General features: G+C 43.1%; 1 protein-coding gene across 1 annotated transcript in view; it reads left to right on the forward strand.

The window, feature by feature from the left end:
• Nucleotides 1-9,725: 9,725 nt before the first annotated feature.
• LOC122932537 (stomatin-like) overlaps nt 9,726-21,943 on the forward strand; it is a 71,593-nt gene continuing 59,375 nt past the window's right edge. The window contains exon 1 of the mRNA XM_044287011.1: nt 9,726-9,782. The gene's annotated coding sequence lies outside the window, so the exon portion shown is untranslated. The remainder of the gene's footprint in view (nt 9,783-21,943) is intronic.

Here is a 21,943-nt window from a genome sequence, read left to right on the forward strand (position 1 = left end):
GGGTAAAAGTTATAGCGTTTACAAACTATGGTACAAAAATGTAAATTTCCGCTTTTTGAAGCAGCTCTGACTTTCTGAGCACCTGTCATGTTTCCTGAGGTTCTACAATGCCCAGACAGTAGAAAAAACCCACAAATGACCCAATTTCGGAAAGTAGACACCCTAAGGTATTCGCTGATGGGCATAGTGAGTTCATAGAATTTTTTATTTTTTGTCACGTTAGCGGAAAATGATGATTTTCTTTTTTTATTATTTAAGTCTCATATTCCACTAACTTGTGACAAAAAATAAAAACTTCCATGAACTCACTATGCCCATCACGAAATACCTTGGGGTGTCTTCTTTCCAAAATGGGGTCACTTGTGGGGTAGTTATACTGCCCTGGCATTTTAGGGGCCCAAATGCGTGCAAAGTAGTTTGAAATCAAAATGTGTAAAAAATGCCCTGTGAAATCCGAAAGGTGCTCTTTAGACTGTGGGCCCCTTTGCCCACCTAGGCTGCAAAAAAGTGTCACACATGTGGTATGGCCGTACTCAGAAGAAGTTGGGCAATGTGTTTTGGGGTGTCTTTTTACACATGCCCATGCTAGGTGAGATAAATATCTCTGTCAAATGACAACTTTGTATCAAAAAATGGGAAAAGTTGTCTTTTAGAGAGATATTTCTCTCACCCAGCATGGGTATATGTAAAAAGACACCCCAAAACACATTGCCCAACTTCTCCTGAGTACGGCGATACCACATGTGTGACACTTTTTTGCAGCCTAGATGCACAAAGGGGCCCAAATTCCTTTTAGGAAGGCATTTTTAGACATTTGGATCCCAGACTTCTTCTCACGCTTTAGGGCCCCTAAAATGCCAGGGCAGTATAATACCCCACATGTGACCCCATTTTGGAAAGAAGACACCCCAAGGTTTTCAATGAGGGGCATGGTGAGTTCATAGAAGAAAAAAAAAATTTGCCACAAGTTAGCGGAAATTGTTTTTTGTTTTTTTTTTCTCACAAAGTCTCCCTTTCCGCTAACTTGGGACAAAAAGTTCAATCTTTCATGGACTCAATATGCCCCTCAGCGAATACCTTGCATTTAGGGGGCCCTAAAGCGTGAGAAGAAGTCTGGAATATAAATGTCTAAAAAATGTTACGCATTTGTATTCCGTGAGGGGTATGGTGAGTTCATGTGAGATTTTATTTTTTGTCACAAGTTAGTGGATCATGAGACTTTGTAAGAAAAAAATAAAAATCAATTTCCGCTAACTTATGCCAAAAAAATGTCTGAATGGAGTCTTACAGGGGGGTGATCAATGACAGGGGGGTGATCAGGGAGTCTATATGGGGTGATTACCACCCTGTCATTGATCACCCCCCTGTAAGGCTCCATTCAGACGTCCGTATGTGTTTTACGGATCCGATCCACACTACACTACACCCCCCCTGTCACTTATTATTCCCTTATTAACCCCTGATCACCCCATATAGACTCCCTGATCACCCCCCTATCATTGATCACCCCCCTGTACGGCTCCATTCAGACGTCCGTATGTGTTTTACGGATACACGGATCCATGGATCGGATCCGCAAAAGACATACGGACGTCTGAATGGAGCCTTACAGGGGGGTGATCAATGACAGGGGGGTGATCAGGGAGTCTATATGGGGTGATCACCCCCCTGTAATTGATCACCCCCCTGTAAGGCTCCATTCAGACGTCCGTATGTGTTTTGCGAATCCGATCCATGGATCCGCAGATCCGTAAAACACATACAGACGTCTGAATGGAGCCTTACAGCGGGGTGATCAATGACAGGGGGGTGATCAATGATAGGGGGGTGATCAGGGAGTCTATATGGGTGATCAGGGGTTAATAAGGGGTTAATAAGTGACAGGGGGGTGTAGTGTAGTATGGTGCTTGGTGTTACTTATTACAGAGCTGCCTGTGTCTTCTGGTGGTCGATCCAAGCAAAAGGGACCACCAGAGGACCAGGTATATTAGACACTATTATCAAAACAGCGTCTAATATACCTGTTAGGGGTTAAAAAAATCACATCTACAGCCTGCCAGCGAACGATTGCCGCTGGCAGGCTGTAGATCCACTCGCTTACCTGCAGTTCCTGTGAACGCGCGCGCCTGTGTGCACGCGTTCGCAGGAAATCTCGTGTCTCGCGAGATGACGCGCCGATGCGTGACTGTGCCTGAGTGAGCCGCCTCCGGAACGCGATCCTGCGTTAGGCGGTCCGGAGGCGGTTAAGGGGTTCACCTGAGGGGTTAGTTCATGTGATCTTTTTATAAAGCAGGTTGTTATGGATGCGGCAATACCTAATATGTATACTTTTTATTTTTATTTTACTTTAACACAATAATAGCATATTTAAAACACAAAAATTATGTTTTAGTGTCTCCATGTTCTGAGAGCTATAGTTTTTTTATTTTTTATTTTCTTATATAGGGTCTAATTTTTTGCGGGATAAGGTGATGATTTTATTGGTACTATTTTGTGGGACATACGCTTTTTTGATTGCTTGGTGTTGCACTTTGTGATGTAAGGTGACAAAAATGGCTTTTTTTTTACACAGTATTTATTTTTTATGGTGTTTATCAGACAGGGTGGATCGTGTGATATATTTTTTAGAGCCAGTCATTACGGACATGGCGATACCTAATATGTGTTTTTTTAATTTATTTTCCTCTTTTTTATTATTACATTTTTACTTGAAACTTTTTTTTTTAAATAAAAAACACCCTACTTATTTTTACGATGGGCTCCCTGACCCACAGCAAACCCCTTCTATGTCGTGGTCAGCACTGACCATGGCATAGAAGGTGTTAATCCGCTGGCATCAGATTTTATAGCGATGCCAGCGGATACAGCAGGGGCCCGGCTATCAGGGACTGCCGGACCCTTGTAGTGATTGGCCAAGCCGGTGCCCGGCCGATCACCATGACATACTATTACGTCAAAATGAGGGCAGTCACTGACTTCCATGAAGTAATAGTCCGTCATATGTCAGGAAGGTGTTAAAGGAAATGTGTCACCAAAAATCTTATCTGCCAGTTAAAACCAGATAGCAACACGTATCCTTTTTTTCTAATCTGTTTTTTTCTGATTGCAGATGTGTTTATTTTATTTTCTGAACATGATTATGGGGGTGGCCATCTTGCCGGAGCTGTTCTTAACAGCATTTAGAAAAGCACTGGGGTTGGCCCATCTTGTACATTGGGGACATATCACTAGGATGCCCCCAATGTCTAATAGGTGCAGGACCCACCTCTGGGATTGACTCCTATTTTTAGAATGAAACCTGCACAGTCAAGGAGGGTGCACCACGCATGTGTGCCCGCTCTCCATTCATTTCTATTGGAGTGCTATTTTTGGCACTCCAATAGAAATGAATAGAGGGTGGCTACACATGCATGGTGCACCCTCCTTGACTTTGTGGGCTCTGTTCTAAAGATAGGTTTGAGTCCTAACAATATGCTCCCAATGTACAAGTTGGGCCAACCCCTTTAAGAAAAATAGTTTTACGGCAGCCACATAAGCCATAGACACAATGGTCAGAAGGGGAACTATTTGACTTCTATGGGAGAGTCTTCTAGGCATGCTTGGTGACCTGTGCAGAGGTCATTGTACAAGAAAAGAATAGATAAGCTCTGACAATCACCTATTGTGAATGGTGGATCCTGTCTTATCTGTACACATAGGTGATATCAATACAGGCAGGATTAGAATGATAGAAAAGCAGGTAACTGCAGTAAAGTAATCTGTACAAACCGAGAAGTGGTGCCTATTATTAGGCTTAATGGCCAGTGTGAAAACTGCAGGATTTTGTGATTTAAACAAGGTGTCATTTTCTGATGACACATTCCCTTTCGGGTGCTCATACACCTTGAATGTCTGTTGACTTCCACATACACGCTTTGTTTGGCAGAGCAAAGGAGCTGAGTGACTCAATTAGAGCGTCACTGTCACGGTAGCGAGAGGGGGGAAACTCCACACCAAACACTATGGGTAAACGGTGCAGCTACTAGGCCTGAAAGCTGGGATGCGGGAGCAGATCACCTCCTAAGGCCACCCTAATCCTGGCCCTGACTCCTAACTGTATGAGCGGACCCAGATGGAGGGTGGCTCATACACAGGAACCTCGGATCCTTAGTCATCCTGATGATCCCTGTAATAAAGGTAAGGAACTAGAGACCTGTTCCTCCACAACACGAATGAACAGGTGTCTCCAGAGGCCTAGGAGCAAGGAAAAGGGAAGACAGTGAACAGCAACTGAATCGGCAGGTGAGAAACCAGTGATACAACAACACACCGGAACAACAAGCACTTACCTGCCGGAGCCACAGGATGAAACACCAGCACCAAAAACTACCTGGACCCCCATGCGGAGAAGATGCCTGGTGGCCCCAGGCAGAGCTGCTCACTGACTTGTTGTTCCCCCTCTGGGAAACCCTAGAGCCCTCTTCTGAAGGCACAAACAGACAGGGGAAATGTCTAGCAACCATGCTGGACTACAAACACCAAACGGACCAGACATTGAACACAAGACTAGAGATAACAACACTCCATCGGAAAGACATCAAGATGACATCGATGTCTTACTAGGACTGGGCAGATGGAACACCTAGGACAGGAGCATAGTTCTAGCACAGAGGCTGGATGACAACTGACCTCAAGCTCACAACACCAGAATAAGTAGATCCATGAGGCCACACCCAGAACACACCTAGAGCCACACCTTAACTCCACACACCAGACAAGGAAGGCACCAGGAAATAAGGGGCAGAGTACACACATGCTGCAACACCGCCCGTCGCCACCGGCAACCAGCATGCATGTCTAACGTGTCACTGCGAACAACACAGAGGCCGTGACAGTCACACATTACGCTTATAATTGCAACGCACTTCTGTGGGCATCTTTATCTAGGTCTTTCAAAAGAACAATGTTTAACTGTTATCCGAATTCCACTGATGTACTATTATACTAACAGATCTTCTCATCACAGTAGCAATAAAATAACAGTGGGATCCTTATCTATATTGGAGTGTTATCTCTCTGTTCTGCCTGCTACAAAAGGACAATATAGTAGTATTTAAAAAAAAAAAAAAAAACAGCCAAAGAATCTCTTAAAAAAAAGTTTAAAAAAGAATATTAAGTTTAAAAAAAATATCCCTTTCTAATGAAAGTGTCCCTTTAATACAAGGTACATTTATGGTACTATGATCACTCAGACACAGCATTTTTTGACAGCGATCACTTTTGATGGCTAGTGATGTCGCATACATAAAATTTTCAGTTCGCGAACGGCAAACGCGAATTTCCGCAAATGTTCGTGAACGTGCGAACCGCAAAAGACATCAATAGGAAGGCGAATTTGAAAACCCACAGGTACTCTTTGTGGCCACAATAGTGATGGAAAAGTTGTTTCAAGGGGACTAACACCTGGACAGTGGCATGCCGTAGGGGGATCCATGGCAAAACACCCATGGAAAATTACGTAGTTGACGCAGAGTGTGGTAAGTTGAAATCGCAATGAGATTTATAGAACTTGAATTAATCGCATTGCGATTTCAACTTTCTCAAATCCGACAGTACATTCTAGCATGGAGTCGTTCCCATGGTGATGGGGACGCTCCATGAACACGGAAGTCAGCAGAAGTTCTGTTGAAATCGCAATGCGATTTATAGAACTTGAATTAATCGCTGTCACGGAAGGTGTACAGAAAACTAGAAGACACAAAATGAATATCCGACTGACTGGATCCGAAACTAAGGAACCAAAGGGTAAGCCCTGCAACAGACCTGGCTCTCTCCCTAACTGCTCAGCCTATGCAAAAATCTCTATGGTAGATGATTGCATACCCTCGTTCCTCGACTGTATGACACCTGAACACCCTATAATAGTGAGGGGACACGACCGCCGGCTCCCTACACTTGATACGGAGGGAGTCAGGGTCACCTGGGATCCAGCAAACAGGAAAACTCAAATAAATGAACAAAACTTATCTGTAGAAGACTCAGTAGTAGCATCCAGCATGCGCACACTCCAGGAAGTTGTATAAACCGCAAAGTGATGCAGTATGGGAAGGGATTTAAAGGGATGCAATCAGTGCAACTACATGACAGCTGAGAGAGGCTAACGAGATGAGAAAACGAAAGCAAAACAAAAGGAATCTCAAGCAGGAGGTTCTGAAGAACGTCTGACAGAGCTTCTCAGATGTCTGGTGGTGACAATCGCATTGCGATTTCAACTTTCTCAAGTCCGACAGTACATTCTAGCATGGAGTGGTTCCCATGGCGATAGGGACGCTCCATGAGCACGGAAGTCAGCAGAAGTTCTGTTGAAATCGCAATGCGATTTATAGAACTTGAATTAATCGCATTGCGATTTCAACTTAGAGCTTCTGCCGACTTCCGTGCTCATGGAGCGTCCCCATCACCATGGGAACGGCTCCATGCTAGAATGTACTGTCGGATTTGAGAAAGTTGTAATCACAATGCGATTAATGCAGGTTATATTAATCGCATTGCAAATTCAACTTAGAGCTGCTGGGTTCCTAATGGTTGTATTGCTAGAATATAACGAAGATTGAGAATATATTGCTATATTCGTTATATTCGTCAATTCTAGTGATACAACCATTAGGAACTTAGCTCTAAGTTGAATTCACAATGCGATTAATATAACCTGCATTATTCGCATTGCGATTACAACTTAGATCTAAGTTCCTAATGGTTGTATTGCTAGAATTGACAACGAATATAGCACTATATTCTCAATCTTCGTTATATTCTATCAATATAACCATTAGGAACCCAGCTCTAAGTTGTAATCGCAATGCGATTAACATAACCTGTATTAATCGCATTGCTATTGCAACTTTGTGACACTGCAGCTTCAGAATTAATCTAAGATGGATGCTGTACTTGCTTTTTGATAGGCGGTGGGAGGGTCTGGGAGGGAGGGTCTGCTGCTGATTGGCTGGAATGTGTCTGCTGACTGTGAGGTACAGGGTCAAAGTTTGCTCAATGATGACGTATAGGAGGCGGACCGAACATCACATATGTTCGCCCGCAGCGGCGAACGTGAAGAAGCTATGTTCGCCAGGAACTATTCGCTGGCGAATAGTTCGGGACATCTCTATTGATGGCCAGAGAAACCTCTGATCTCAGCCATTTCATATTTGAGGTGCCACAATCACTGCTGCCGATTTTACGCCTCAACCACGTTGTTCGGAAGCGGACCCATTTACTTCAATTGGGCCACAAAAGATGCAGACATCTATCCGTGTGCTGTCCGCATCCGTTTCTCCATTCCGTGGCTTCGAAAAAAAAGAAAAGAGCATGTCCTATTCTTGTCCGTTTTGCGGACAAGAATATACAGTCATGGCCAAAAGTTTTGAGAATTACATAAATATTGGAAATTGGAAAAGTTGCTGCTTAAGTGTTTATAATAGCAATTTGCATATACTCCAGAATGTTATGAAGAGTGATCAGATGAGTTGCATAGTCCTTCTTTTCCATGAAAATTAACTTAATCCTAAAAAAAACATTCCACTACATTTCATTGCTGTCATTAAAGGACCTGCTGAGATCATTTCAGTAATTGTCTTGTTAACTCAGGTGAGAATGTTGACGAGCACAAGGCTGGAGATCATTATGTCAGGCTGATTGGGTTAAAATGGCAGACTTGACCTGTTAAAAGGAGGGTGATGCTTGAAATCATTGTTCTTCCATTGTTAACCATGGTGACCTGCAAAGAAACGCGTGCAGCCATCATTGCGTTGCATAAAAATGGCTTCACAGGCAAGGATATTGTGGCTACTAAGATTGCACCTCAATCAACAATTTATAGGATCATCAAGAACTTCAAGGAAAGAGGTTCAATTCTTGTTAAGAAGGCTTTAGGGCGTCCAAGAAAGTCCAGCAAGCGCCAGGATCGTCTCCTAAAGAGGATTCAGCTGCGGGATCGGAGTGCCACCAGTGCAGAGCTTGCTCAGGAATGGCAGCAGGCAGGTGTGAGCGCATCTGCACGCACAGTGAGGCGAAGACTTTTGGAAGATGGCCTGGTGTCAAGCAGGGCAGCAAAGAAGCCACTTCTCTCCAAAAAAAACATCAGGGACAGATTGATCTTCTGCAGAAAATATGGTGAATGGACTGCTGAGGACTGGGGCAAAGTCATATTCTCCGATGAAGCCTCTTTCCGATTGTTTGGGGCATCAGGAAAAAGTTTTGTCCGGAGAAGAAAAGGTGAGCGCTACCATCAGTCCTGTGTCATGCCAACAGTAAAGCATCCTGAGACCATTCATGTGTGGGGTTGCTTCTCATCCAAGGGAGTGGGCTCACTCACAATTTTGCCCAAAAACACAGCCATGAATAAAGAATGGTACCAAAACACCCTCCAACAGCAACTTCTTCCAACAATCCAACAACAGTTTGGTGAAGAACAATGCATTTTCCAGCACGATGGAGCACCGTGCCATAAGGCAAAAGTGATAACTAAGTGGCTCGGGGACCAAAACGTTGACATTTTGGGTCCATGGCCTGGAAACTCCCCAGATCTTAATCCCATTGAGAACTTGTGGTCAATCCTCAAGAGGTGGGTGGACAAACAAAAACCCACTAATTCTGACAAACCCCAAGAAGTGATAAATATGAAAGAATGGGTTGCTATCAGTCAGGAATTGACCCAGAAGTTGATTGAGAGCATGCCCAGTCGAATTGCAGAGGTCCTGAAAAAGAAGGGCCAACACTGCAAATACTGACTCTTTGCATAAATGTCATGTAATTTTCGATAAAAGCCTTTGAAACGTATGAAGTGCGTGTAATTATATTTCACTACATCACAGAAACAACTGAAACAAAGATCTAAAAGCAGTTTAGCAGCAAACTTTGTGAAAACTAATATTTGTGTCATTCTCAAAACTTTTGGCCACGACTGTACATATCTATTTTGGGTGACCTGTTCGGTTGTGCAAATTGCACATGGGTGGCATCCGTGTTTTGCGGATCCACAATTTTGGATCCGCAAAACACGGCACGGTCGTGTGCATGAGGCCTTATAGTGACAAGCCTTACATGGACCCATAGGGCTGCTTCTGTGGCAGAGGTCCCCAACCATCTTGTAGGTAACAGGCATCCTTTGTCCTAGTGTTAACTGTCAGTGAATGAAGCTGAGCTGCATTACATCCACCCTCCCAATATCAGCCACATACCAGAATTAGTTGTCTGTGTGAGGAAATGAGAAACCTGAATTTCTAGTTTCTGCTCCCGGCTGCATAATGTAAATGTGTGGCCTTTAACCCCTTCGTCACTACCAATATGCCTTTTTACTGATGTAAACAAAGGGGGTTTAAGACAGATATCTGGTGTTAATCAATGATTAAATGTACCTAAAATGGTGCATTAAAAACTATAACTTGTCCTGCAAAAAATAAGGCTCATAAAGGTATATTGATGAAAAAACCAAAAAGTTATAGCTCTTGGAATGCAATTTTCAAAAAATGTGCGTGGTCACTGCCATTGATCTCGTTTATGTCACTGTGATTCTGTAACACCTGACACTATTCCTGTGAGGTTAGTGTATGAGTCTATGTTGACTGCGGTCTCTATAGAAATGAATTCCCCTTTCTCAGTGGCGCTCTAAAACAAAGTGAATAATATCTGTGTTGGTGACAACACACTCCTGTGTAAGAGGCGTGTACACATCATGGAAAAGAGGTTGAAGCAAGCAAAGGGCAGTCACACCTTCACAGCCCGAGGACTTCAAGCAGCTGCTGCATGTGAGTACATACAACTCAAAGTATAGCAAAGTCTGACATATTTGCTTTTGTATATTTAGAGCTAGCGTTAAAAGTGTTGCATGAAATTTACCGGGGATAAGCTGACGTCTTAGCTAGAGATGAGCGAATCGCTCCAAGTTTACCCGAATCAAAAGTGCTCCAATTGGCCTGAAAATTGGTGTATGATGCTCTGAGGTCTCCGAGGAGTCATAGTTTTTCTCTCTAGTTGCTCACTTTTAAAAATATTATTATAGATTTTTCCCCCTCTCTCTACTCAAAATTTGTCTAACTCAAAATCCGTATATTCAAAAATTTGCCTTGAGCTTAATTTGTTTAGAATTGATTTATCTCTAGTCCTGGCACAACCACTGTAAGCCTCATAGTGACAGTGTACTGCAGCTCCGTACAAGCTCCAAGTTGTACTCCTAGAAGGATTTATATACAGTAACCATATTTGCAGTCTGAGTGCTTCCGTTATCTTTTGTCCTTTTTTTTATATCACTGACCAGGTGAGCATTTCTACTGTGTGGAATTAAAGATTTTGCAGTCATTGTAGAAACAGTTGTTACCATAGTGTGATCTATGTATGAGGTTTGGTTGCAATTTTTGTCCTTTTGACTTCAGTCATTGAAAATATCTTCAGCTTATAATAGAACCCCTGAAGAATGTTTCTTTTCCTGAGGAACCCCTACACTCATTGCAAATTTGGTGTAGATGGGGTTAGGTGTTATAGAAAATGGACCGGGTCAGTGCATCTCCAAAACTGCAGGTCTTATGGTGTGTTCCAGGTATACAGTGATACAATGGTTAGTACTTACCAAAAAAGGCCCAATGAAGGGCAACCAGTGCACCGGAGACAGGATGATGGCTCCCAAATCTCACTAGTGTGTGTGGGGAGCGAAGACTAGCCTGTGTGGTCTGATGCTTAGGTAGATCTTCTGGAGCACAAATTGCTGAAACATACTTGGACTTATTGGGCTCCCTAGGAGCGCATAGAATGAGAAATGCTTCCCCGAGGTGTAGAGAGATTTTGGGTATCACTGGGTGTAGGAAGTTTATGCCTGTCTGGGATAATGTCTGTGTATGGGAGTTTAGTGAACTGGTAGGCTTTCATCGTTGGATTCCAGTGGTTGTTAAATGTATATATCAGCTGTATGACAATGAGACATGTAAGGCTGGGTTCACGTTTTTCCCCCATCCATTTAACGTATACAAAAAGTTATATGTTAAACGGCGGCCTCCGACTGATGCCATACAGTGCCATCTGTTCACCACAGAGTTCCAAAACATATACGTTTTTTTATCAGGATACAAGAATGAGGTGTGCTGTGTTTTGTATCCTTTTTTTCTAACATAAATGTCAAACGGAGGCATAAAACGTGGTGTGAACCCAGCCTAAGACATTCCAGGTACAGTAAGAATTTAAAGGGAGTCTTTCACCTACACTGACCGTTATAGAACACTAACACCATTATCAGCATTATAGTCCCCATATGTGAATGCTACTTACTGTTTAGCTGTCCGTCGCTTATTTTCTTCTAAAAAACACTTTTAAGTAGCCACTGGCTAGATAGGGATGTTGGGGCCGGCACATGCGCAATAAACACTCGGATGCCAATGCCCATAATGGGTAATGCTGTGCGCATGTCACCACCAGACATCTGAGAAGCTCTGACAGACGTTCTTCAGAACCTCCTGCTTGAGGTTCCTTTTGTTTTGCTTTCATTTTCTCATCTCGTTAGCCTCTCTCAGCTGTCATGTAGTTGCACTGATTGCATCCCTTCCCATACTGCATCACTTTGCGGTTTATACAACTTCCTGGAGTGTGTGCATGATGGATGCTACTACTGAGTCTTCTACAGATAAGTTTGTTCATTTATTTGTGGTTTCCTGTTTGCTGGATCCTAGGTGACCCTGACTCCCTCCGTATTAAGTGTAGGGAGCTGGTGGTCGTGTCCCCTCACTAATATAGGGTGTTCAGGTGTCATACAGTCGAGGAACGAGGATATGCAATTATCTACCATAGAGATTTTTGCATAGGCTGAGCAGTAAGGGAGAGAGCCAGGTCTGTTACAGGGCTTACCCTCTGGTTCCTTAGTTTTGGATCCAGTCAGTCGGATCTTCATTTTGTGTCTTCTAGTTTCTGTACACCTTCTGTGACATTATAAACCGCCAAAACCGTCTCAAGCATGGATCCGGTTTCACTTTTGACTGAACACATGGGTCTTTCATTGGAGGTAGCAGATCTCCGTAAAACTGTTCCTCAGTTTCAGGTGACCGGTTCAAATTGCGTTCATGGAGTTTGTTCTGAGCCTAAGATCTCGCTCCCGGATACTTTCTCCGGGGGTAGTGAGAATTTTATTCGTTTTAGAGAGGCTTGCAAAATCCATTTTCGCCTACTTCCCCATTCCTCTGGTGATGAGGAGCAGAGGGTGGGGATCATCATCTCGCTGCTCAGGGATAACGCTCAGTCCTGGGCCTTTTCGTTGCCGGTGGGGGCATGGCCCCTCTGTTCAGTGGGTGAATTTTTTTTAGCCCTGGGTCAGATATATGATGATCCGGATCGTATTGCTCTGGCTGAGTCTAGACTACGTCTTTTATGCCAGGGTAAACAGTCCGCATAGATATACTATTCAGAATTTCGGAGATGGACAGCTAATACTGGTTGGAATGATGCTGCACTCCGAAGTCAATTTTGCCATGGTCTTTCAGAGGGATTGAAAGATGCATTTGCCTTTCATGAGAGACCTATTTCTTTGGACTCTGCTATGTCTCAGGCCGTTCGTATTGACAGGCGTCTTAGAGAGAGAGAGGAGAGATCACTCCTTCCTGTCATACTCAGTCCAAGGACAGTGCGGCGGTCTCATTCAGTGCACAGGGGTCTCAGTCGCTCTCAATCCCTTCTGAGCAGGAGCCCATGCAGCTGGGTTTGCTTGCCTCTGACAATAGAAGATTCAGCTCTCATAGGAAGGTTTGTTTCTGTTGTGGAGGTATAAATCATTTGGCAAATGTTTGTCCCTCTAGGAGATTCAGGCAGTTTTTTGAGAGTAATAAAGAAACAAAAAGAATCCTCTAAAAACGTTCCATCTGTTACTATTGGCAAGGTTGATGCGGAAATTGAAGGTTTTCCGTTTTCTTGTAGTTCCCATTTTGTCCTACCTGCCAGGGTTGCGCTAGAGAGCAAGAACATTTTTTGTGAGATTTTTGTAGATAGTGGAGCAGCTGTCAATCTCATTGATAATCAATTTGCTATAACTCATGGTTTCCAGGTATGCACTTTGGGAAAGGATATACCTGTTTTTGCTATTGATTCCGTTCCACTTTCTCAGAAATCGTTAAAGGGCATAGTTCACAATATCCGTTTGATTGTGAGTGGTACTCATGTTGAGGATGTGTCATGTTTCGTCCTAAGCGGGTTGCCTACTCCTCTAGTGTTGGGGCTACCCTGGCTCACTATACATAACCCCACCAGTGATTGGCAAGCGAGGCAAATAAATGGTTGGAGTGACTTTTGCAGAGAGAATTGTCTCAAGACATCTGTTTCTGAGGTTTCTACTAAGACTGTACCATCTTTTCGCTCTGAGTTTTCTGATGTGTTTTCTGAGAGTGGTGTTCAGGACTTGCCCCCTCACAGGGAGTACGATTGCCCTATTAATCTCACCCCAGGCGCCAAGCTGCATAAATCTTGTTTATACAATTTCTCCCAACCTTAAAGGGTCGCTATGCGTGCTTATATCTCTGAGAGCCTGAGAAAGAGACACATACGACCCTCGAAGTCACCTGTTGCCGCTGTTTTTTTCTTTGTTAAGAAAAAAGATGGTTCTTTAAGACCATGTCTGGATTTCAGGGAGCTGAACAGTATCACAATTCGTGACCCTTATCCACTTCCAGCCAAAGTGTAGGGTGGGTGGCTGTTCCCCACGTTCCAGGCTGAGTTTTGGTTAGGGATATAAAACCCAGCCAGCAGTCTCAGGTGGTGTGGATTATCCTCCATCTGACAGTGGAGCTTTGCCAGTCTCTGTGTTGGAGCCTGAGAGTTTGGGCCGGGATTAAAGCCTGCTATCTTGTTTTGGATGAAAGTACGTGGACTTCTGTTTCACCCAAGGACTTATGTGTTGCTGCCTAGTGTGACCAAATACCAGACTCAAGGTGACAGTTTTTTCCTTGAAACTGACTTTTTGTTGTCACTTTACTTATGTGTGAATAAAACACTGAACTGTTTAAGTTAAAGACGTTGTCGTTGCCTCTATACTGCGTCCACAAGCCTGTCTACCAGAGCAAATTCCCACAGCCCCCAGATTGATGAGGTGACAGGGGTGCTGAACGGGGAGTGTACCTGAAGAGATGCACTCTCTAGATTTGAGAAGCAATGGGTTAGTTGGATAGATTCGGCAGGGTAAACATCTCCTGTGTTAATGAGAACTAGAATCCTCCTGACATAATGAACCACTGCTAATTTATTTAGATAATGTTGATTTGTAATTTTCAGTGTGTATATATATATATATATAAATATATAAATATATATAATGTGGTGTACATGAGTAGATATTGTAAATCGGGGCTGGAGGTTGCAAAGACCTTAGGGTGGAGGGGGGTGCATGTTTTTTATGGGTGTATTATTTATTTTGTCTTTTGTATGGTTCAAAAAAACTTAGTTCCTCTAATAAAAAAAAAAAAAAAAAATAGCTGAAAAAGCTAAAGGGGGTCTGTCACCAGCAAAAAATCTATATGCAAATTAGCTAAGTGCACCAAGGGCGGGCCCAAAGCACAATGTGCTCCCATGCTTCTCCTGCTTCCTCTGCTAGACCCTCCCTATCCTTCTTGATTGATGGGGCCAGGCGAGATGACTATGCAGGACCCATAACCACTCCTTTCAGTACAAAGATGGATGGACCACTTCATATAACAGTCAACTATCTTTTGTGTCACCCCCACTTCCTCATAGATTGTAAGCTCTTGCGAGCAGGGCCCTCACTCCTAGGGTTTCAGTTGTATATTAGCCGGTAACTTTGTGATATCTTTTGTTTTATACATAAACCCCATGATTGTAAAGCGCTGCAGAATATGGTGGCGCTATCTAAATAAAGATTATTATAATAACATACACATATGAACACATTACTCATCAGTACTGTTATACAGTATACTGCAAAACTATTTCAGTCTTTAACTTCCATATCTTCATCTTCATAAAAGCGTTACTCTATAAGAACACGGTCTTCCACCTCAAACCTCCGCATCCCACCTTTGTGTCATAGCAGCCAGCAGTAAAGGGGTTTGCCAAGTTTTTAATTCTGATGACTAGTGTTAAGTGAATCGAAGTTCAATCTGAATTTCAGGGAAAATTCGATTTGCTGCGAAGCTGAATTTCCTCATGCTTCGTGGTAACTAATCAATTTTCCCTAAAATCTTGTACGCGGTGACGTATGATGATTTTGCACTGGATCTTCAATCAAAGATGGCCGTGGTGGACTTTTTACAAGCCAATGGAAAAGTGTTTTAAATTTTTTTAAACAGATTAACCCCTGACAGCCCTCAATGGTCATCTCAGATGCCACAATCGGCGATGAAGGAAGCATCTGAGGAGTTCAGTTATTGGGGGGCCAAAATAGCCATTCACCGTCATTGTGCCCGCTACTCACAAAGAAATGAGCTTCGTGACGACGTATTTTGTCACAAAGTATTTTGAACTTCGCTCATCTCTACTAATGACCTATCCTCAGTATACATCGTCAGTATCTGATTGGTAGGGGTCTCGCACCTGGGAACCCCGACGATCAGTACGGAATTTGTCACCATATTTTTTGTATGGACCAGTTATTTACATACATTATCCATTGTTCTCCTTGGACTACTTTCGGTAAGGACCACCATACTGCAAACACCCCACAAGACCAGTCATTTTGGAGATGCTCTCATCCAGTCACCGCAATTTTGTCACTGTTAAAGTCACCTTAGGCTGGGTTTACACATTGCTGCATTGCGCCACGCTGCAAATTATCACATGGCAAAACTGCATGTGTTCTACTATGTGGTTTTTGGCCGGGCAGTTTTTGCAAACACCTGTAAAAACAATGGAGCCAAAAGCCCCTTTGCCACACTGCACCAAACGCATACAATTTGCTGACCAGTAATTGACCATGTGGTGCGCTGCTGCGACATGTAAACCCAATGTAGGATAGGCTCTTTCTTGACAGACTATTTAATAGCTCAGTAGTCTCAATAATTGTTATGTCGTGAACTGAGTGTACCTTGTGAGATATAATAATACGTAACCTTTATTAATCTCTTTAAAAAAAAGTGAGACATTGTTACTAAAATTCTTGCACACGCACTGTGGTGCGTATGGCTCTTTGCCAGAAGAAGGGTATTTATATGGTCTTTTGCCCTGGTGAGGGCTTGGCGGTTTGTGGTGGGGGTTGCTTCTAGGCGAGATCTGCAGATGATGCTCATTAATGACTATACAGCTAAGCCTACTTATCTCTGACCCTAACTCTAGTCTTAAGTGGGGAGATAGGAACTGGCTGTAGCCAAGTCAATCCCACAAAAAAATTTAGGAGCTCACACACGGGAGTCGAGTACGACATCCGGGATTTTATAAACTGTGTGACAGTGGGAATACTTTACTTGGCACAGTGCACCTACCCTCTAGATTATGTGAGTAAGACTAAGAGGGAGTTTAGACGCTGCATGAGAGACCATTACAACGACACTGCCAAGGAAAAGGACACCTCAGTGGCGAGGTACATAAACCAAATACATAGTGGGGATGCATCATGCCTCAAATTTGTAGGCATCCAACATATCCCCCAACCAAGAAGAGGGGGGGGGGGGGGAGAGGATTGGGATAACAAAATCTTGAAGGCAGAATCCAAGTGGATTTTCAAATTAAAAATGGTTACGCCAATTGGCCTGAATGAATTTATTTCATTCAAGCCATTCCTTCAGTGATAGAGCCAAGCAATAGTAGAGAGAATACCTCTGGGAGAGATTAAGTTTTGTTTGGGGTGCATCAATAAAGGTTACGTATCTCAGAAGGTATACTCAGTTCACGACATAACGACATGTAAACCCAGTCTCACTCTTACCTTAGTATATCCCACCAATGACACAGGAGCCATCAACAGGAGTTCTGTGTCAAAGACCACTAAACTATCTTTCTTGATCCGGATCTATTGAAATCGAGTGAGGCGCAGCAGGTACAAACAAATCTCCGTGCACAGAGTAAAACCTTCCAGGACCTGCAAAGACTTCCAGGACCTGTACCACATGATCGCCTCTTGCGATCACACGGCATACAGCAGGGAAGAAGCTCCTCCATACTTCGAGGTGCAGACTCCAAACCGCAAGAAAACCTATGGTCAGCGGTAAGAGCCTCAGCAAGGCACTGTATTCCTAATAACTGATTTGCAAGTTACGCTAAGTCTGCAAGTTATACCAAGTCTGCCAATACGGAGATTTACTGGCCAATGATACTAAGTCTGCTAATACGGAGATTCGTACCATCTATGTGCATACCACACAGGCCACGTTATATGCTGTTGTGAAGATTGTTAAACTTCCATCTACCAGTTTTGCAGCATCCCTGACAATTGGGTTTTATGCAACATTACTGACTACCTTGCTCTATGAATCTGCAAGTGTGTCTGACCTTTTAACACACTCATAAATAGTATTACTCCTTTTGGAAGACTCTATTGAACCTCACTTTATGAAGGAGAAAGATATCAAATTTTTTGGTGGACCTCCATTCCTATATACCTTTTTCTCTATAGGTTTTCCTGCTTAGACCGCAACGTAGATTCATTGTATAATCTAATCGGCAACATATTGGATTGGCAAAAGTTTGTCCCATTCCCTACAGATCACTCATTTTGCAATTCTTACAGATCATCCATATACACAACCCAGTTTTTGGTTGGGGGGTATTTCTTTAACCATGTTTTTATTAATATGTACCATTTTAATACTTATGTATTTGACCTAATAAATGCTTTTATATATTTAATATGGAATCTATCTCTTCCATACCAGAATACTTTTTGTTGTTGCACTCTTTTATTACTGGACTAAAGCCTCATTCAAACGTCAGTGTTCCACGTACGTGTTCTCCACGGACAGCACACGTCCCCATTCATTTTAATGTGTGTATTCAGACATCAGTGTTTTAGCACGGTCCGTGGGTCCGTGTTTTCAGCACGGATGCATTGCTCTATTTTGTCCGTGTTCACGGATCCATCACGTCATTATAGTCTATGGGTCCGTGAAAACCACAAATGCAGGACGGATGCCATCTGTATTGCATCCGTGTTTCACGGATCATTAGGAAGAGATGCTTCGAAAATTATTTTTCAGCTGTTTAGTGTCAGTGAAACACGGATGCAACACGGACAGCAAAAAACAGACACACGGATCCAACACGGATCCTTCACGGACAGCTTCACGGATGCATCACTGACCACCTACTCACAGATTTGAGCATGGACACGGACGTGTGAATGAGGCTTAAGGGTGATCCAGTGAGCAGTGAACCCTCCCGTTATCCAGTCTTTGGTAGTGTGAGCCCTTCCACGCCCAGCACATAATCAAATTCCAAATAGCATAAATGATAACTTACTAAAAATATTAAATTTTTAGTCTTCGATCCTTTTTCAGATATTTGGACTTTGTTCTTTGTTGTGTTTACACTTGGTAGCCTACAGTTACAGCGACCACAGCGATACAGCAGTGGTGGCCGCAATGGCGTAGTTTCTTGTAACTGTGCTGTTTTCCTTGGGTATACGGTCTGCATACGGAACGCAAAAAAACTGAACTTAAACAGAAAAAAAAACTTTCGTGTGAAAGAGGCCTTATAGATCTGCCTGCCGCACCATCCTCCACTGATCAAAGAGCACGTAGTTGTAGATAAGATCACGCAGTGAGTCTGGAAGAGCAGGTAAGAGCGGATGGGAAAACCCATTTAAGTAGAAGAAATGTTTACTTTTAAAAGTCGCCCCTGCCTCAGCCATTGTATCCGGCTTCTATCAGATATAACTTGAACAGGTGCTTGATAAATATGGCGCTCATTCTGAACACCATGGGGGAGGTTTAAGAAGACTGGTGCTCCCACAAGGGTCCATTCACACATCCGCAAAATGGGTCCGCATCCGTTCCGGAATTTTGCGGAACAAGTGCGGACCTATTCATTTTCAATGGGGCCAGAATGTTCTGTCCGCATCCGCATTTGTGGATTTGCAATTCCGGATCGGCACTTCCGTTCCGCAAAAAAATAGAACATGTCCTATTCTTGTCCGCAATTGCAGACAAGAAAAGGCATTTTCTATGAGAGTGCCGGTGATGTGCGGTCCGCAAAATGCACATACGGACGTGTGAATGGACCCTAAGCCAGTCTTGATCTCCTGTGTGTTGGAGTGAGATGCACCTAATTTATTATTGCTAGTTAAAGGGGAATTACAGTTTTTATTTTATTTTTTCATTTATTTGCTTATATAATAGGAAAAATAAAATTTTCTAATATACATGTATTTAAAATTCTGCATACCTACCTTACTTAGTTCCGTTGCCGGAACTGCCTGCCAGATCCGGTAAACATTATGAAAAATGATATCCTTTTTTTCCGGATCCGTCTCATCTGGAATAACGCATCCGGTCTAAAAAAAATTTAAAGATCAAAAGTGAAATCAGCTCCTCCTATATCCAGGCGCATGCGCAGACCGTAAAACTGGATCCAGCGACGTGGCAATTTCCGGAACACTTGGTACCGGATCCGACATTAATACATCTCGATGGAAATGAATGCCGCATCCCGCATGCTGCGGTATTTTGTCCAGTCAAATACCGTAAAAAGGAAGGAGCAGAAGACACCCTGATGCTTACTGAATGGATTGCTTTCCACTCAGAATGCATTAGGACAAAACTGAAGCGTTTTTTTCCAGTATTGAGACCCTTTACCGGATTTCGATACCGTAAAAGAATAACGCTAGTGTGAAAGTACCCTAATATGTGGCTACTTTCACACTAGCGTTTATGTTTTCCGGTAATGAGATCCGACATAGGGGCTCAATACCGGAAAAAAATGCTTCAGTTTTGTCCCCATTCATTGTCAACTGAACTGAACAGAACGGAATGCTCCAAAATGTATTCCGTTCCGTTTAGTTGCGCTCTCATACCGGAGAGCAATCCGCAACATGTTGTAGTTTGCTTTCTGTCCTGGGATGCGGAGCAAGACGCCTAATGCAAGTCAATGGGGGCGGATCCGTTTTCTCTGCCACAATAGAAAATGGATACGTCCTCCATTGACTTTCAGGGGAGTTCATGACAGATCCGTCTTGGGTATGGTACCCTAAGTTCACACTTGCGCGTTTTACAGCGCGTTCCTACGCGCTGTAAAACGCGCAACACATGAAAACCAATGCTTCCCTATGGGGCTGGTTCACATTTTCGCGTTTTACAGCGCGTTTGAACGCGCTGTAAAACGCCCGATGCTCAAACAAGTACAGGAGCTTTTTTTGGCGCGTTTGACGCGCGTTTGGGCCATAGACTCTTTGGACAACACTGCTGTCAATCACCCAAACGCGCGTCCAACGCGCGTTTACTATTACAAAAACGCGCATAAATACGCGCGACAAAATCGCACGTAAAAATGCGCGTTTGCGAAACGCTTAGGTGTGAAACCAGGGTAAAGATAATACAACCATATCCGTTCATAATGGATGCAGGTGGTTGTATTATCAGTAGGGATGAGAGAATCCAAGGTACCACTTGGAACCAAACCTGAGTTCGGGAAATGTTTTTTTTTACAGAATAAATACATTTTTGAAGTTATTATGCAAAGTATTGTGAGACTTCGCGAAGTAATATCTTCGGCTTATAGGTGTCAGGTGCTCGCTCCGTACAGTATTGAAACAAAGTTTTATGCGAATCGACTTCGGATGTTTCATCCGAAGTCGATTCGCTCATCCCTAATTATCAGTAACAGAAGCGGTTTTGCTGAACCCTGCCGGATCCTGTAAAAACGCTAGTGTGAAAGTAGCCTTAAATATTAGCTCATAAATCATCGGTTTATAGATATTTTAAAGTCCAAATTGCATCAGAGATGTTATCAAAGGGCAGAGGATCTTTATTGATCCTCTGTCCTTTGAAGTGGCCGAAACTGGCCATAATTGTCAGCCTCTCCCTCCTGCAGGCGCATTCCAGAGGGGGGGGCACCTGAGATGGGGGTATTATTGGGCCACATTTAGATATAAGTATATACATGTATATAGATAATTGGGGCATATCCATATACATATATATAAAACACAACTGGGCCCACAATTACAAGTATACAGGGGGCATATTATATAAGTACATATACACACCAATATATATACAGTGGGGCAAAAAAGTATTTAGTCAGCCACCAATTGTGCAAGTTCTCCCACTTAAAAAGATGAGAGAGGTCCTAATTTTCATCATAGGTACACTTCAACTATGAGAGACAGAATGGGGGGAAAGAATACAGGAAATCACATTGTAGGATTTCTAATGAATTAATTGGTAAATTCCTCGGTAAAATAAGTATTTGGTCACCTAAAAACAAGCAAGATTTCTGGCTTTCACAGACCTGTAACTTCTTCTTTAAAGCCTCATTCACACGTCAGTGTTCGGTCAGTGATTTTCAATCAGTGATTTTGAGACAAAACCAGATGTGGCTGTAAACACAGTACATATTACAGGCTATAGCTACTAGAGAGGGGTCGTTGATCCAGGGATTTATTCTGATTGCCTGATTGGAGTCGGGAAGGAATTTTTATTCCCCTAAAGTGAGGAAAATTGGCTTCTACCTCACAGGGGTTTTTTGCCTTCCTCTGGATCAACTTGCAGGATAACAGGCCGAACTGGATGGACAAATGTCTTTTTTCGGCCTTATGTACTATGTTACTATGTACTATGTTACTATGTTAGGTGCAGATCTTTCCCTTATACTTTATCTCTGTGGAGGCTCCAATCCTGGTTTTGGCTCACAATCACTGATGGAAATCACTGACCAATACCCTGATGTGTGAATGAGGCTTAAGAGGCTCTTCTGTCCTCTACTGGTTACCTGTATTAATGGCACCTGTTTGAACTTCTCAGTATAAAAGACACCTGTCCACAACCTCAAACAGTCACACTCC

This window comes from Bufo gargarizans, chromosome 3 (assembly GCF_014858855.1).
Source record: "Bufo gargarizans isolate SCDJY-AF-19 chromosome 3, ASM1485885v1, whole genome shotgun sequence".
Classification (NCBI taxonomy): Eukaryota; Metazoa; Chordata; class Amphibia; order Anura; family Bufonidae; genus Bufo; species Bufo gargarizans.